General features: G+C 38.2%; 1 pseudogene; it reads left to right on the top strand.

The window, feature by feature from the left end:
- The first annotated feature begins 12757 nt into the window (after positions 1-12757).
- On the top strand, positions 12758-13698 carry LOC126070968 (olfactory receptor 7D4-like; annotated as a pseudogene).
- Positions 13699-14057: the final 359 nt, after the last annotated feature.

Below are 14057 nucleotides of genomic sequence, written 5' to 3'. Positions count from 1 at the left end.
TTAATTGGTCTTCCTTGTAGGCATATGGATATTATCCTATCACTGACAGCATTATACTTTAGATCTTGAAACATTCTTTTTGATGATGAATGCAACACTATTCCTCTTCGAGTTGTCATTCCCAGCATAGTAGACTATATGATTGTCTGATTCAAAATGGCAAATAGCAGTCCATTTCAGCTCCCTAATGCCTAGGATATCAATGTTTATGCGTTCCATTTCATTTTTACCAATTTCCAATTTTCCTAGATTCATTCGTACGTTCCAGGTTCCGATTTTTAATAGATGTTTGCAGCTGTTTCTTCTCATTTTGAGTCGTGCCACATCAGCACATGAAGGCCCCGAAAGCTTTACTCCATCCACGTCATTAAGGTCGATTCTACTTTGAGGAGGCAGCTCTTTCCCAGTCATCTTTTGAGTGCCTTCCAACCTGGGGGGCTCTTTTCCAGCAGTATATCAGGCAATGTTCTGGTGCTATTCATAAGGTTTTCACTGGCTAATGCTTTTCAGAAATCGACTGCTGGGTCCTTCTTCCTAGTCTGTCTTAGTCTGTGACAGTATAATCAATTAGTTGGACAGATAGAGAAATTGCTGCATAGAGAGTTAAGAATTAGAAAGACAAGATGATGCTTGGCTGAATTCTACTCATGATTCTTCAGTTCTCAGTTATAGGGCCCCCACCAGACATAGATTGTTCATAGACACTGTACCCATCCATCACAACATTAGCTACCATTGTAAGTAAATTTATGTATGATTATTTTGTTGATGAGTGTTCAGAATCCCATCCACTCCTGATATTTTAGGTACTTCACACTATCCCTTAGCCCTTCTTTTTCCTGTATATCCCAATGTCTGCATGCAAGATTATAATTTCTGATATAGTTCAACACATTCCCATATCTTTTAACGTAAATGAGGCCCACTCATCACCTCACATTCCCCTTTGGGTATTGCTCCAAACTTTTAAATATTTGGTCTGCACTTGCATTTTCTTTTCCACACTGCTTACTCTCTTCTCAACCAACCTGATTTGGAGTCTTTCTACCTCCATCACAGTCACTCATCCCAAGGTCTGCAGTGATCTCATGTGCTCAGTAGAGTCTAAAGGACGTTTCCAGTCTTCAAACTGCTCAATTTTTTCAGTAGCAAAGTTACTAATGACTGCATTCTCTTTCTTGAAATAGGGACCTTACTCTGCTTTCATGGCATGGTAGACTCCAGGTGACCCATAAACCTGCAAAAGGTAGCTTAACCAAAATACTTTTCATTTTTGTCACAATGGGGTTTTGAAGGATAAGGTTATTGAGAGTTCTTGAAGCATTAATTAACACATCCCTTAAGGAGAAGTTCCTAACTTTGAAATTAAACCTTGTTAAAGAGAGGCAAGCTATGGCAATGTATCAAGCAGCATGTGGAGTCCTGGGAGACTTCTTTAATGAAAGATGAGAGAACTTGTTTAATTTCCAGGAGAAAGACTTTGTTGACTGCAAGTGTTTGAACATACTAGAAAAAGAAGGAATAATTAGAGAAAGAAATTCACCTGTCTCCACAAATCCCTTCAGGGAGAGAGAATTGGCAGAAAGTTTTCTTTCTATTATTATCTTTACCCCAAGGGAGCTGAATTGTATAAAGAGTAAAATGACAATTGAACAATTTATTTAATAAGATGCTCTGAGAATTCAGCCCCTGAATTCCTTGAAATTTTAAATTAGCTCCCACGGCCCCTAAAGCAAACCATCCTGGACCTCCGGAGATGTGAGTTCGGCACTGTCTGCTTGGTGTATCTCCCTGTACTTTCTCGGGAAAATCATTGTAGCAGAAAAAGCAAAGGCACCCAAGGGCTTCAATGATGCTGAAAGCCAGTAAAGTATTCTGGTGAGGGCTCTGTGGGGAAGAAATAAACAGTGAAGGAAAAACCCTTATTAGGCCCAAGCACCAGGGACACAGACAAGAACTGTGGTTCTGAAAGTGTGGTTCCTGAACAAGCAGATTCAGCACCACCTGGGAGCTTGTTAGAAATGCAAATCTTTGGCCTGCACCTCAGATCTACTAAATCTGAAATTCCCCCAGTAGTGGGTCCCAGACATTGGTGTTTTTGTAAACCTACGGGTGAATCTTATCCTTTTTTTTTTTTTTTTTAATGCCATCAGTTAGGCCATGGTTTTCTCTGTACATTGCCAGGCCATGAACAGGGGCAATAAGTGTCACAGGTATGATGATGGAATACTACACTTGTTGATGGGGCCCTGGGCTCAGAAAAGAGAAAGTTTTCATTATATTCTTGGAAAGGAGCTTTGGAAAAGACCTCCATAGAGAGGTTGATGCTTAACCTGAGATTTTCAACAGTAACACCTTCCTGGGTGGTTGGGGCATGGAACAGGTATTCCAAGGGTAGGAGGTTTTGTGGGCAACTGGACATAGCAATCTGGAAAATGTCATCTGTTGTAGCTGGATGAAGTGGCCTTTTCCAGCTGGGAAGAGGGGTGGTGTGGAACAAAAGCGAATGTCAATACAGCTAGGAAGAATTCATAGAACTTTCGAGTCAACCCACCTCTTGGATTCTCTATCACAGAGGAGATTTGCACAGACTTTTTAGGCCAGTGGTTCTCAATCCCAGCATCACATTAGAACCAGCCCCCAAAATTCTGACTCACTTGGTCTTAGGTGGGGCCTGAGCATGGTGACCCCATGTGTTATAGAGTAGAACTGATCCATAGAGCTTTCTTGGCTTGACTTGGAATGGATGAATGTCAACTAACAATAACAATCTTTACAGGAGCAGATTGTTAGGTCTTTCTTCTGTGGTGCCACTGGGTGGGTTCAACTGCCAATGTTTTTTTTTTTTCTTTTCTTTTTTATTGTGATTTAGGTGAAAGTTTGCAGCTAGAGTTAATTTCTCATACAATAATTTGTACACAGTTTTGTGACATTATGCAATTTGTGACAAATGCAATACCCACCATGTGACAGCACACTCCCCCTTTCCACCACGTGTGCCCTGTGTCCATTCAACCAATTCGTGTCCCTTCCTGTCTTCTCACATTTGGCCTCCTGTATCTGATTGAACAAAGAGACACACTCCTCACATGTAAGTGAATCTTATCAAGCACAGCTGAACTTTGGGAACAACTGCCCTAGGGGATTTGCTAAAATGCACCAATGAAGGACTCACACAGGGCTGCATCTTCAGAGATTTAAGGGCTCTCCACTTCCCAGTGCTTATCTACAAATAGTGACACATTTGTTTTCGACATTATAATACTGATGCACCCTTTCTTTGTCATTATATTGCATTTGTTTGAATTAGCAGAACATTATTAAATACTTATTATTCCTAGCATTAGTCCTTTGAATATTCATTAATTGCCATTTCTTAATGCTTCCATGTTGGATGCTATCTCTCATTTAAAAATCAACATCTTTTATCGTTTTAAAGATATATCTTTATTTTTCTAGTTTGAGAGCCTGAATCACCTTCCTACCCAACACACACACCACCATTGTAGTGATGCTTGTTAAAAATGATCAAATATATTTTGATTTCTACTGAACCAAACATTTGACCTCTTAAAGTCACAAGACCAACACTCCGATTCGGTACTTAAACAAATAAAATTTATTAAAGGAATGAACTGTTCAGTTTGCCTGTAATGGTATGCTCTGCCTTTCAGCCAAAACAAGGAGATATTTAACGAGTGAGTACAAATAATTTTACTTCACAGCAAAGGAAGGAAAGGAGGTAAGATTTACAAGGCTGGCAATTAACTGTGAAACTTTATATCAATTTCTAGTCTAACACAAATCACTCATTGTTCATACTAAGACACTATTTCTAGAATGGAAAGTATAAACAATTTTGACATGAAAGTTTAGTGATATGGAAACACAAACCAAACCCGTTGCTGTCGAGTCATTGGTGATATATTTATAGTGTTGTTCAGATTCTCTATTTTCTTATTGATCTTTCTCGATATTCTGTCCATTATTGAGAGTGGTGTTTTGAAGTCTCAAACTGTTTTTGTAGAATTATCTATTTCTCACTTCAGTTCTGTCAGTGTTCACCTCATATATTTTGAGGTTCTTTTGGTAGGTGCATAGATGTTTATAATTGTTATATCTTCTTGATTGACCTTTTTATCATTTTATAACACCCTACTTTGTTTCATCTGATTTTGTAAATGGATTAATCTCCAATAAACAGTTAGAATGAATAAAAGAACAAATAAAAACAAACAAAAAACATGATGCAACAACATGCTGTAAATGAGACTCACTTTAGATTCAAGAACACAAATAAGTTGAAGAAATGTTCCATGTAAATAGTAGCCAAAACACAGATGTGGTGGCTGTACTAATATTAGACAAACTAGACTAAGTCAAGAACTGTTACATGAGGCAAAGATGGACATTAAATAATGGTAAAAGTGTCAATTCATTAAGAACTACAAGAATTATAAACATATATGCACCTAAACACAGAGCAGAAAAATACATGAAGCAAATATTGACAGAATTGAAGGGAAAAATGGAAAGTTTTACAATAGTTGGAAACTTCAAAATACAAATTTCAATAATGATTAGAACATCTAGACAAAAAAAAAAAAAAAAAAAGAACCAGTTAGGAAATACAGAACTTGAACAACCCTATGAAGCAACTAGACCTAAAAGACATGTATAGAAAATGCCATCCTTGCCCTTGTCTTTTGGCAAAAATTAAGGGAAAAATAAATGTTATAGGATAAATATCTACTAGCTGACAGACTTAACAACAGTGAGAAATCTGGCTTATAAAAATCAGCAAAGGAAAAAAATCCAGGCAATGAGATGTCATCCCAGGCAGTCTTACCTATCCTTTATGCTTCCATAGTTAGTTTACGTCTGGTTGTACCATATGGCTGTCCCAAGAGATTGGTCCAACAGTCCTATGTTGGAAGATAACAGGATGGTATAAAAGTAAACAAGGTGGTATAAAAGGGCATAAAAGAAACTCTTACAATTCAACAACTACACCCAAATAACATAATAAGAAATGGGCAAAAGATGTGAATAGACACTTCTATAAGAGAGATATACAAAGGGGCATGAAGCGCCTGAAAGATGCTCAACATCATTAGTCATTAAGGAAATTCAAATCAAAACAGGTTGAGATACAACTTCACTTCCATGAAAATGACTTTAATAATAAAGTTGTTAGGTTGTTAGGTGCCATGGAGCTAGTTCTAACTGATAGCAGCCCTATGTACAAGAGAACAAAACACTGCCTGATCCTGTGCCATCCTCCCAATCGTTGTTATGCTTGAGCCCATTGTTGCAGCCACTGTGTCAATCCATCTTGTTAAGGGTCTTCCTCTTTTTCACTGCCCCTCTGTTTTACCAAGCATGATGCCCTTCTCCAGGGACTGATCTCTTCTGATAACATGTCCAAAGTATGTGAGATGTAATCTCCCCACCCATGTTTCCAAGGAGCATTCTGGTTCTGCTTCTTTCAAGACAGATTTGTTCATTCTTTTGGCAGTCCATGATATATTCAATATTCTTTGCCAATACCACAATTCAAAGGAGCCAATTCTTCTGTCTTCCTTATTCATCATCCAGCTTTGTCATGCATATGAGACGACTTAAAAAACCATGGCTTGGGTCAGTAGTACCATAGGCTTCAAGGTGACGTCTTCGCTTTTCAACACTTTGAAGAGGTATTTTGCAGCAGATTTGTCCAATGCAGTGCAACTTTTGATTTCTTGACTGCTGCTTCCTTAAGTGTTGATTCTGGATCCAAGTAAAATGAAATCCTTGACAACTTTATCTTTTCTCTGTTTATCATGATGTTTCTTATTGGTACAGTTGTGAGGATTTTTGTTTTCTTTATGTTGAGGTGTAATCCATACTGAAGGCTGTGGTCTTTTATCTTCATCAGTAAGAGCTTCAAGTCCCCTTCACTTTCAAAAGCATGGTTACGTCATCTGTATATTGCAGGTTGTTAATGAGACTTCCCGCAGTCTTGATGCCCTGTTCTTCGTACAGTCAAGCTTCTCGGATTACTTTTTCATTATATAGATTGAATAAGTATGATGAAATGATACAACCCTGACACACACCTTCCCTGACTTTAAACAGCACAGTATCCCCATGTTTTATTCCAACCATTGCCTCTTGATCTATGTACAGGATCCTCAGGAGAACAATTAAGTGTTCCGGAATTCCCATTCTTCAAAATCTTGTCCATAATTTGTTACGATCCACATAGTGGAATGCCTTTGCATAGTCAATAAAACACAGGTAGATATCTTTCTGGTATTTTCTGACATCTTTCTGATCCATTTGACATCAGCAATTATATACCTCGTTCAACCTTCTCCTCCGAATGCACCTTGGATTTCTGGCAGTTCCCTGTTGATATACTGCTACAGCGGCTGAATGAACTTCAGCAAAATTTTACTTGCATGTGATATTAATGATATTGTTCAATGATTTCTTCATTCTGTTGAATCACTTTTCTTGGGAATAGGCATAAATTGGATCTCTTCCACTCAGTTGGCCTGGTAGCTGTCTTCCAAATTTATTGGCATGGATGAGTGAGCACTTCCAGTGTTGAATACATTTGTCGAAACATCTTAATTGGTATATTCTGTCATCTCCTGGAGCCTTGTTTTTCGGCAAAGCCTTCAGTACAGCTTGAACTTCTTCCTTCAGTACCATCAGTTGCTGACCATATGCTACCTCCTGAAATGGTTCAATATCAAATTATTATTTTTTGGCATACTGTATTCCTTCCTTCTTTTTTTAATGCTTCCTGCATCATTTAATATTTTCCCCATAGAATCCTTCAGTATTGCAACTTGATGCTTGAATTTTTTCTTCAGTTCTTTCAGCTTCAGAAATGGTAAGCATGTTCTTTCCTTTGGTTTTCTACCTCCAGGTCGTTGCGCAAGTAATTATAATAGTTTATTTTGACTTCTCGAGCTACCCTTTGAAATCTTCTATTCAGCTCTTTTATTTAGTCATTTCTCACTTTTGCATTAGCTACTCAAGGTTCAAAATCAAGTTTCAGAGTCTCTTCTGACATCCATTTTGATCTTTTCTTTGTTTCCTGACTTTTTAATGACCTTTTGCTTTCTTCACGTATGATGTCCTTGATGGCATTCCACAACTTGTCTGGTCTTTGGTCATCAGCATTCAACGCATCAAATCTATTCTTGAGACGGTCTGTAAATTCAGGAGGGATATGTTCAAGGTCATACTTGATTTCTCATGGACTTGTTCTAATTTTCTTCAGTTTAAACCTAAACTTATATATAAGGGATTGATGGTCTGCTCCACAGTCGGCCCCTGTCCTTGTTGTGACTGATGATATTGAGCTTTTGCATTGACTCTTTCCACAGATGTAGTTGATTTGATTCCTGTGTATTCCACCTGGTGAAGTACACGTGTATAGTCTCCACTTGTGTTGCAATGAAGAAGTTGTTGGTCTTGCTAAATTCTATCATGTGATCCCTGGCATCATTTCTATCACCAAGGGCATATTTTCCAACCACCAATTCTTCTTCTTTGTTTCCAACTTTCCCATTCCAACTACCAGTAATTATCAATGCATCCTGATTGCATGCTTAATTTCAGACTGCAGAAGTTGGTAAAAATCTCTAATTTCTTCATCTTTGGCCTTAGTGGTTAGTTTGTAAATTTGAATAATAGTTGAATTAACTGGTCTTCCTTGTAGGCTTATGGATAGTATTTTATCATTGACAGCATTGTACTTCAGGATAGACCTCGAAATGTTCTTTTTAACGATGAATGCAATGTCATTCCTCTTCAAGTTGTCATTCCCAGCATAGTAGACCATATGATTGTCTGACTCAAAATGGCCAATACCAGTCCATGTCAGCTCACCGATGCCTAGTATATCAATTTTTATGCATTGCATTTCTTCTATGATGATTTCCAATTTTCCTTGATTTGTACTTTGGACATTCCAAGTTCTGATTATTAAAGGATTTTTTTCAGCTGTTTCTTCTCATTCTCAGTTGTGCCACATCAGCAAATGAAGGTCCCAAAAGCTTGGCTCCAACCATGTCATTAGTGTTGACTCTACTTTGAGGAGGTAGCTCTTCCCCTGTTGTCTTTTGAGTGTCAGCTAACCCGAGGGACTCATCTTCTGGCACTGTATCAGACAATGTTCTGCTGCTATTCAAAAGATTTTCAGTGGCTAATTCTTTTCAGAAGTAGACTGCTAGGCCCTTCTTCCTAGTCTCTCTTAGTCTGGAAGCTCAGAGGAAACTTGTCTGACATGGGTGGCCATGCTGGTATTTGACAACTGGTGGCATAGCTTCCAACATCACAGCAAGAGGTAAGCCCCCACAGTATGACAAACTGACAGACACTTGGGTGTAAATAATGATACAAATAATAAAAAAAGAGAAAATAACAGAGTAGGCGAGGATGTATACATATTTCTGGTGGCAATATAAAGTAGAAGAAGAGCTTTCTTTATGAGTTGGGGCCAGGGTCGAGGAAGTCTGAAGCACAAACTCCCCAAGTAGGTCAGTGGGAGTGATGTTTTGTTGGGCCATTAGTTCCACCTCTTGATTTCTGTACCTAAGTATTCTGCACATTGGGAATACAGAATGTTATGATTCATATGATTGTCACTAATTTAAATTATATAATTAATCAAATCCAAACGCATTGACATCAAGTTGATTCCAACTGATAGTGACCCTACAGGACAGAGTAGAGCTGTCCCATAGGGTTTCCAAGGCTGTAATCTTATAGAAGCAGATTGCCACATTTTTCTTCTGCAGAGCGGCTGATAGGTTTGAATCACTAACCTTTTGGTTAGCAGCTGATCTCTTAACCACTGTACCATGAGGGATTCTTCAGTGTGTACAACATCCTTGAAAATTATGTAGTCATAACCACCTATGTACTCAAATGTTGCACTATATATGATGACATCTTTAAAATTAATCATCTTCCCATATCTATCACTAATTTTTTTAAATTGTCCCATACTGTTAATCGACTTTAGGCTATGCTTTCTCTCTCTCCTTCCCTTTCCTGACAAACTTTTGCAAAATAGGTCTATACCTGCCACCTACATTTCTTCAATGCTCAATCACTCTTCAAGCTCCCCGCCTGAATTATTTCTGAACCTGCCCCTTTATTTAGAGAGCCAGGAAATAAATGGAACCGTCTCTAAGATCAACAACGTTTTCATGTCATAAGTGCATGCAAAGGATATTTTTCAGTCCTTGTCTTATTAGTTCATAACACATTAAAACTATTGGACAGCTTGCTTTTCTTCAGATAGAACCAGTTTGCCTCCATAACCTTGGGGACATCAAGTATCCTATAAAATCAGTGAATATTCTTTAAGGCATACACTCCCTAAAGTGGGATTTCACTCTAAGAAAGATGGTTCCTATGTTTGGTTTCTTGTAGCAGTTAATTTTCCTTAAGGGACATTTTGTTACTTTAAATCAAAACTAAAGAAAGAAGAATTCCTCCTTGGAGGAAATAAATTCATCTCACAAACCCCTCCCTCTCCATTGCTGTCTATAAAGCAACAAAATTGGCAAGAAAATTTTCATTTTTTTTTTTTTTTGACATTGGCTGCTAACGCAAAGCTCGGATCTACCATCTGCTGCTTGGAAACCCTGTGGGGCAATGCCACTCTGTCCTATAAGATAACTAGGAGTCAGAATTGACTTGAAGGCAGTGGGTTTTTATTTACTTTTTTGTACTCATGGGAGGTGAATTGTTTAGAGAGTGAAAGGACACTAGAACAATTTATTTAATGAACAGCTCTGATATTCAACCCAGGAGACACAATAAATTTTAAACATGTCCTCATTGTCCCTCACCCTGTAAATATTTGATCCCAGCCTTGGTGAAAACCAAATTGGGCTTCTCAGAGACAGACCATGGAGAAGAGAAACTGCTTCAGTGATGCCATCAGAAAGAGTTAGTGTGTCCCCTTCAGGGCTGGTGGAGTAAGAAGGAAAAGAGGAATAAAAGCGTGTCCTGGGCCTCATCTCTCTGGTAAGGGCACTGAACCCTCCCATACTTGCTTAGGAATGTGAGCTCCCTGCGCTTTGAACGCACATTAGTTTCCACTGCGGCCAGGCTTTTCCGGCTCTCATTCTGTTTCTTCTTTGTCTTTCTGGAATCCAGGGCCCCTTTTCAAGAAGCATTGGAAATGGCCGTTTCTTAAATGTATAATTTTCTGATGAAACTCTGATATAACCAACTATGAAACTTTATCTTATCTCTCTCATCAAACATCACTTCTCCATTCTCTTCTATAAATTATAGATTGCTGTTAGATTTCCTACCTCCAGTAATTTATCCATTACCTACTCAAAGAAAATCTAGTATAAGGGAGATATTGTTTATTTTGTTCCTAATGTGTTAGGGTTTTTCTATATATTTCCTAAGTATTTTTCCCCCAAATGAAAATTTACTGGTTTCTAAATATTTCTTTAATGCCCTGCCAACTTACTAACAGCACTTAAAAGTTCTATTTGTATACTATTTCTTCTTCATATCCTCAATATCATCTACACATAGGATAATTATTTTTGAGGTTTTAGTACTCAGACCCATTTCCTTTTCTCGTTTTAAATGATACAGGAGAATGACAAAAGTGGGATTAAATTGCCTTGGCTTATTTATGAATTTGGCATAAATATTTTAGTGTTTTAATGTAGACTATCTTGTTGGTTGTGGTTTTAAAACATCCATTGTATATTGGGTTAAGGCAACATTGAGAAAACAAAGTCACAAACTCTGACACACAAGTAAACATAAAATTACCCATGTAAGAGGCACATCAAGGAATAGGAATGGATGCTCTGTTTGTGGGCCTTACGAACTCTGTCCTTCCCATGTGTCATTTTCTGCTCTTCATCTCACTGGCCTCTCAAATCCCTTCCATTACCAAGCTCACTGCCCAACAGGGTACAAAACCTTCTATTCTCTAAGTTTATTGTGCTTGTCCTTTTCTTACTTCCTATGAATAGCAATTACCTATTCTTCCTTTGTCAACTCAAACAATCCTGTTTCAGAGAAATCCTTCCTACTCATAGGTACCAGTTGACAGTTCATTGAATGTTGCAGACTAAATGATATGTCCACAACGATTTTTTTTCTCTATTTAATTAATTTCCATTCTTTATGCATGAATAATACTATTTTTTCTTTTATGGAAAATGTAAACATTTATTTTCAAATCTTAAGTTTGACTTTTAATTTTCTTTGGTATAATTTGCCCTATAGAAGTTTTTAATATTCTAATCTACCCATCATGTATTTTGTAATTAACTCCACTGATTTTAATTTAACACATCCTTATTCAAGAGCATGTATACATGAGCACACACATGCCTTGTATTTGATTTTAATGGTTGTGTGCTTTTATTTCCTCCTCCTATGTACAGAGTTCACTTGGCCTTTCCTCTTCTTGGAAGAATCCATTTGGCAGGTGGTTTCTGTAATAGGGAGCCATAGGAATCTTCACTAATTGGAAGAGATGTGTGGAGATCAGAAGAGGTAACAGAACTGTTTTGTTTATAGTTATCACAATTCCATCCTTGCTTTATGGCTGCCCTAATATAAAGGAGCTATTTATTGATAAGTGATAGACATGCAAGACAGATTTATTGTGATATTAAAAAAAAAACAGAAACAATCACCAAGTGCCTACTCTATATCACAGACACAACGCTAGAAAAATGACATGCATCATCTCATTTAATTAACTCATCAGTCTCATTATGTAGGAAATATTGAATGCTCTTATTGGAGAAGGAGGTACCTGCAGCTCAAAGAGATCAAGTAATTTTCTCATGGCCACATAGGCAGAAGTTGGTAGAGCCAAAATTCTACTCCAGGCAGTGTGAGTCAAACACTCATTTTTGAAATCATAGCTTTATACTGTAGCTCAGAAAGGGAACAGTTTATATTGGCAGCCCTGGTAGCGTAGTGGTTAAGCACTCAGGTATTAACCAAAAGGTAAGTGGTTTGAATCCACCAGCAACTCTATAGGAAAAAGATGTGGCAGTCTTCTTCCTTAAGGATAACAGCCCTGGAAACATGGTGGGGCAATTCTACTTTGTCCTATAGAGTTGCCTTTTGTTAGAATCAACTCAATGGCAATGGGTTTGAATTTTAAAAAAATTTTTTGGTTATTATTAAAACAGATCCTCCTGTTCACAAAGGCATTTCTAAACTTTGCAAAGAAGGTAATAATAGTAACCAGATTTTTAAAAAAGAAAAAAATAAAGCACCATGAGTTAACTGTTATGTCGATAGGATGTGACAGGTCACATTTAAGACAGGAATTTTCAACTCAGATGACTTTTAATCACTAATACAGAGTTACCAGAATGGAGGAGGCATGGGGATTATCAGGCAAAAGACCATAATTGGGGGTTCACATAACATGTTTCCACTTAGCTTAGAAGGATAATATTAAAAAAGAAATTGGTTTATGTGTATAAATTCAAATAGGATCATTAGAACCAGTGAATAGAAGCTAAAAAGAGAGAGATTTCTGCTAAATTAAAGTGTCTGAATAATTATATATATTTAAAGTGGAAAAGGGCTACCTGTAACTGAGAGTCACAGTCATTGGACGTACTCAATAGCAAAATGCAGGTGGTATTGTAAAGGCGATGACTAGCTGAGGTACCAGTTGACAGTTTGTTGAATGTTGCTTTTACCTTCTCCAGCCAACAAAATAGCTACAAAAAAAAGCTACATGGAAGCAGAAAACCAAAGAAAATTTTCAAAATTCCTCCTGCTGGGCCTCTCAGAGGATCCTGAACTTCAGCCCCTCTTCTTTGGACTCTTCCTGTCCATGTACGTGGTTGCTGTGCTTGGGAACCTGTCCATCATACTGGCCGTCACCTCTGACTCCCACCTCCACACACCCATGTATTTCTTCCTCTTCAACCTTCCTTTGTTGACATCTGTTTCATCACTACCACGGTCCCAAAAATGCTGGTGAACATCCAGACACAGAACAAAGACATCTCGTACATAGGATGCCTCACTCAGGTGTATTTCTTCATGATTTTTGCTGCATTGGACAATTTTCTCCTGACCATGATGGCCTATGACCGGTTTGTGGCCATTTGTCATCCCCTGCACTACACAGTCATCATGAACCCCCGGCTCTGTGTCTTGTTGGTTCTAGTGTCTTGGGTCATCATTTTTTTGGTCTCCCTGCTTCATATTGTCTTGATCACAAGGCTGAATTTCTGTATAGACCCTGAAATACCACATTTCTTCTGTGAACTGACTCAGATTATCAAAGTGGCCTGTTCTGATACACACATCAATTATGTCTTCTTGCATGTGTTGACTGCCCTGATGGGTGTGTTTCCCCTCTCAGCGATCCTCTTTTCTTACTCTCAGACTGTCTCCTCCTTAATGAGGATGTCCTCTGCCGGGCGCAAGTATAAGGCATTTTCCATCTGTGGGTCTCACCTCTCCGTGGTATCTTTGTTCTATGGAACTGGTCTTTGGGTCTGCCTCAGTTCTGCTGTGACCCATTCTTCCCAGACAAGCTCTATTGCCTCAGTATTGTACACTGTGGTCACGCCCATGCTGAACCCCTTCATATACAGCCTAAGGAATAAGGATGTGAAGGGAGCCCTGGGAAGGCTCCTTTGTAGAGCAGGCTCTTGTCCACGATGATGGTTACTGGCCTCAAGGCTAAATGGGCCTCATGGTCCCCAAAACCAAATATCATGAATATAAATGTCCTGATTCCTTTTTCTTCCTCAAAAGACATGCATCATTTCTTCCAATCCCAAAGCAACTATAGTTGACCTTCTACTTGTTATTGTACCACATTTCCTTAGTAATTTTTTTTCCCTCTTCTTTCTTTCCTATATGCTGTCTTTAAATTCTTTCTTTGGTCAGCTTTCTTTGAGCCATACCTGAAAAATCCAACCTTAGATTTGCCTCATTAATCTTGGCAAGTGCAGACGTGATTTTCCTAAAGCTTAATCTCTCAAACATTGATGCTTTTCACCTTAATTTGGTTATGTGTG

Source organism: Elephas maximus, chromosome 3, assembly GCF_024166365.1.
Source record: "Elephas maximus indicus isolate mEleMax1 chromosome 3, mEleMax1 primary haplotype, whole genome shotgun sequence".
Lineage (NCBI taxonomy): Eukaryota > Metazoa > Chordata > Mammalia > Proboscidea > Elephantidae > Elephas > Elephas maximus.
The sequence above is the reverse complement of the archived record's forward strand: the minus strand, read 5'-3'. Positions and strand labels throughout refer to the sequence as shown.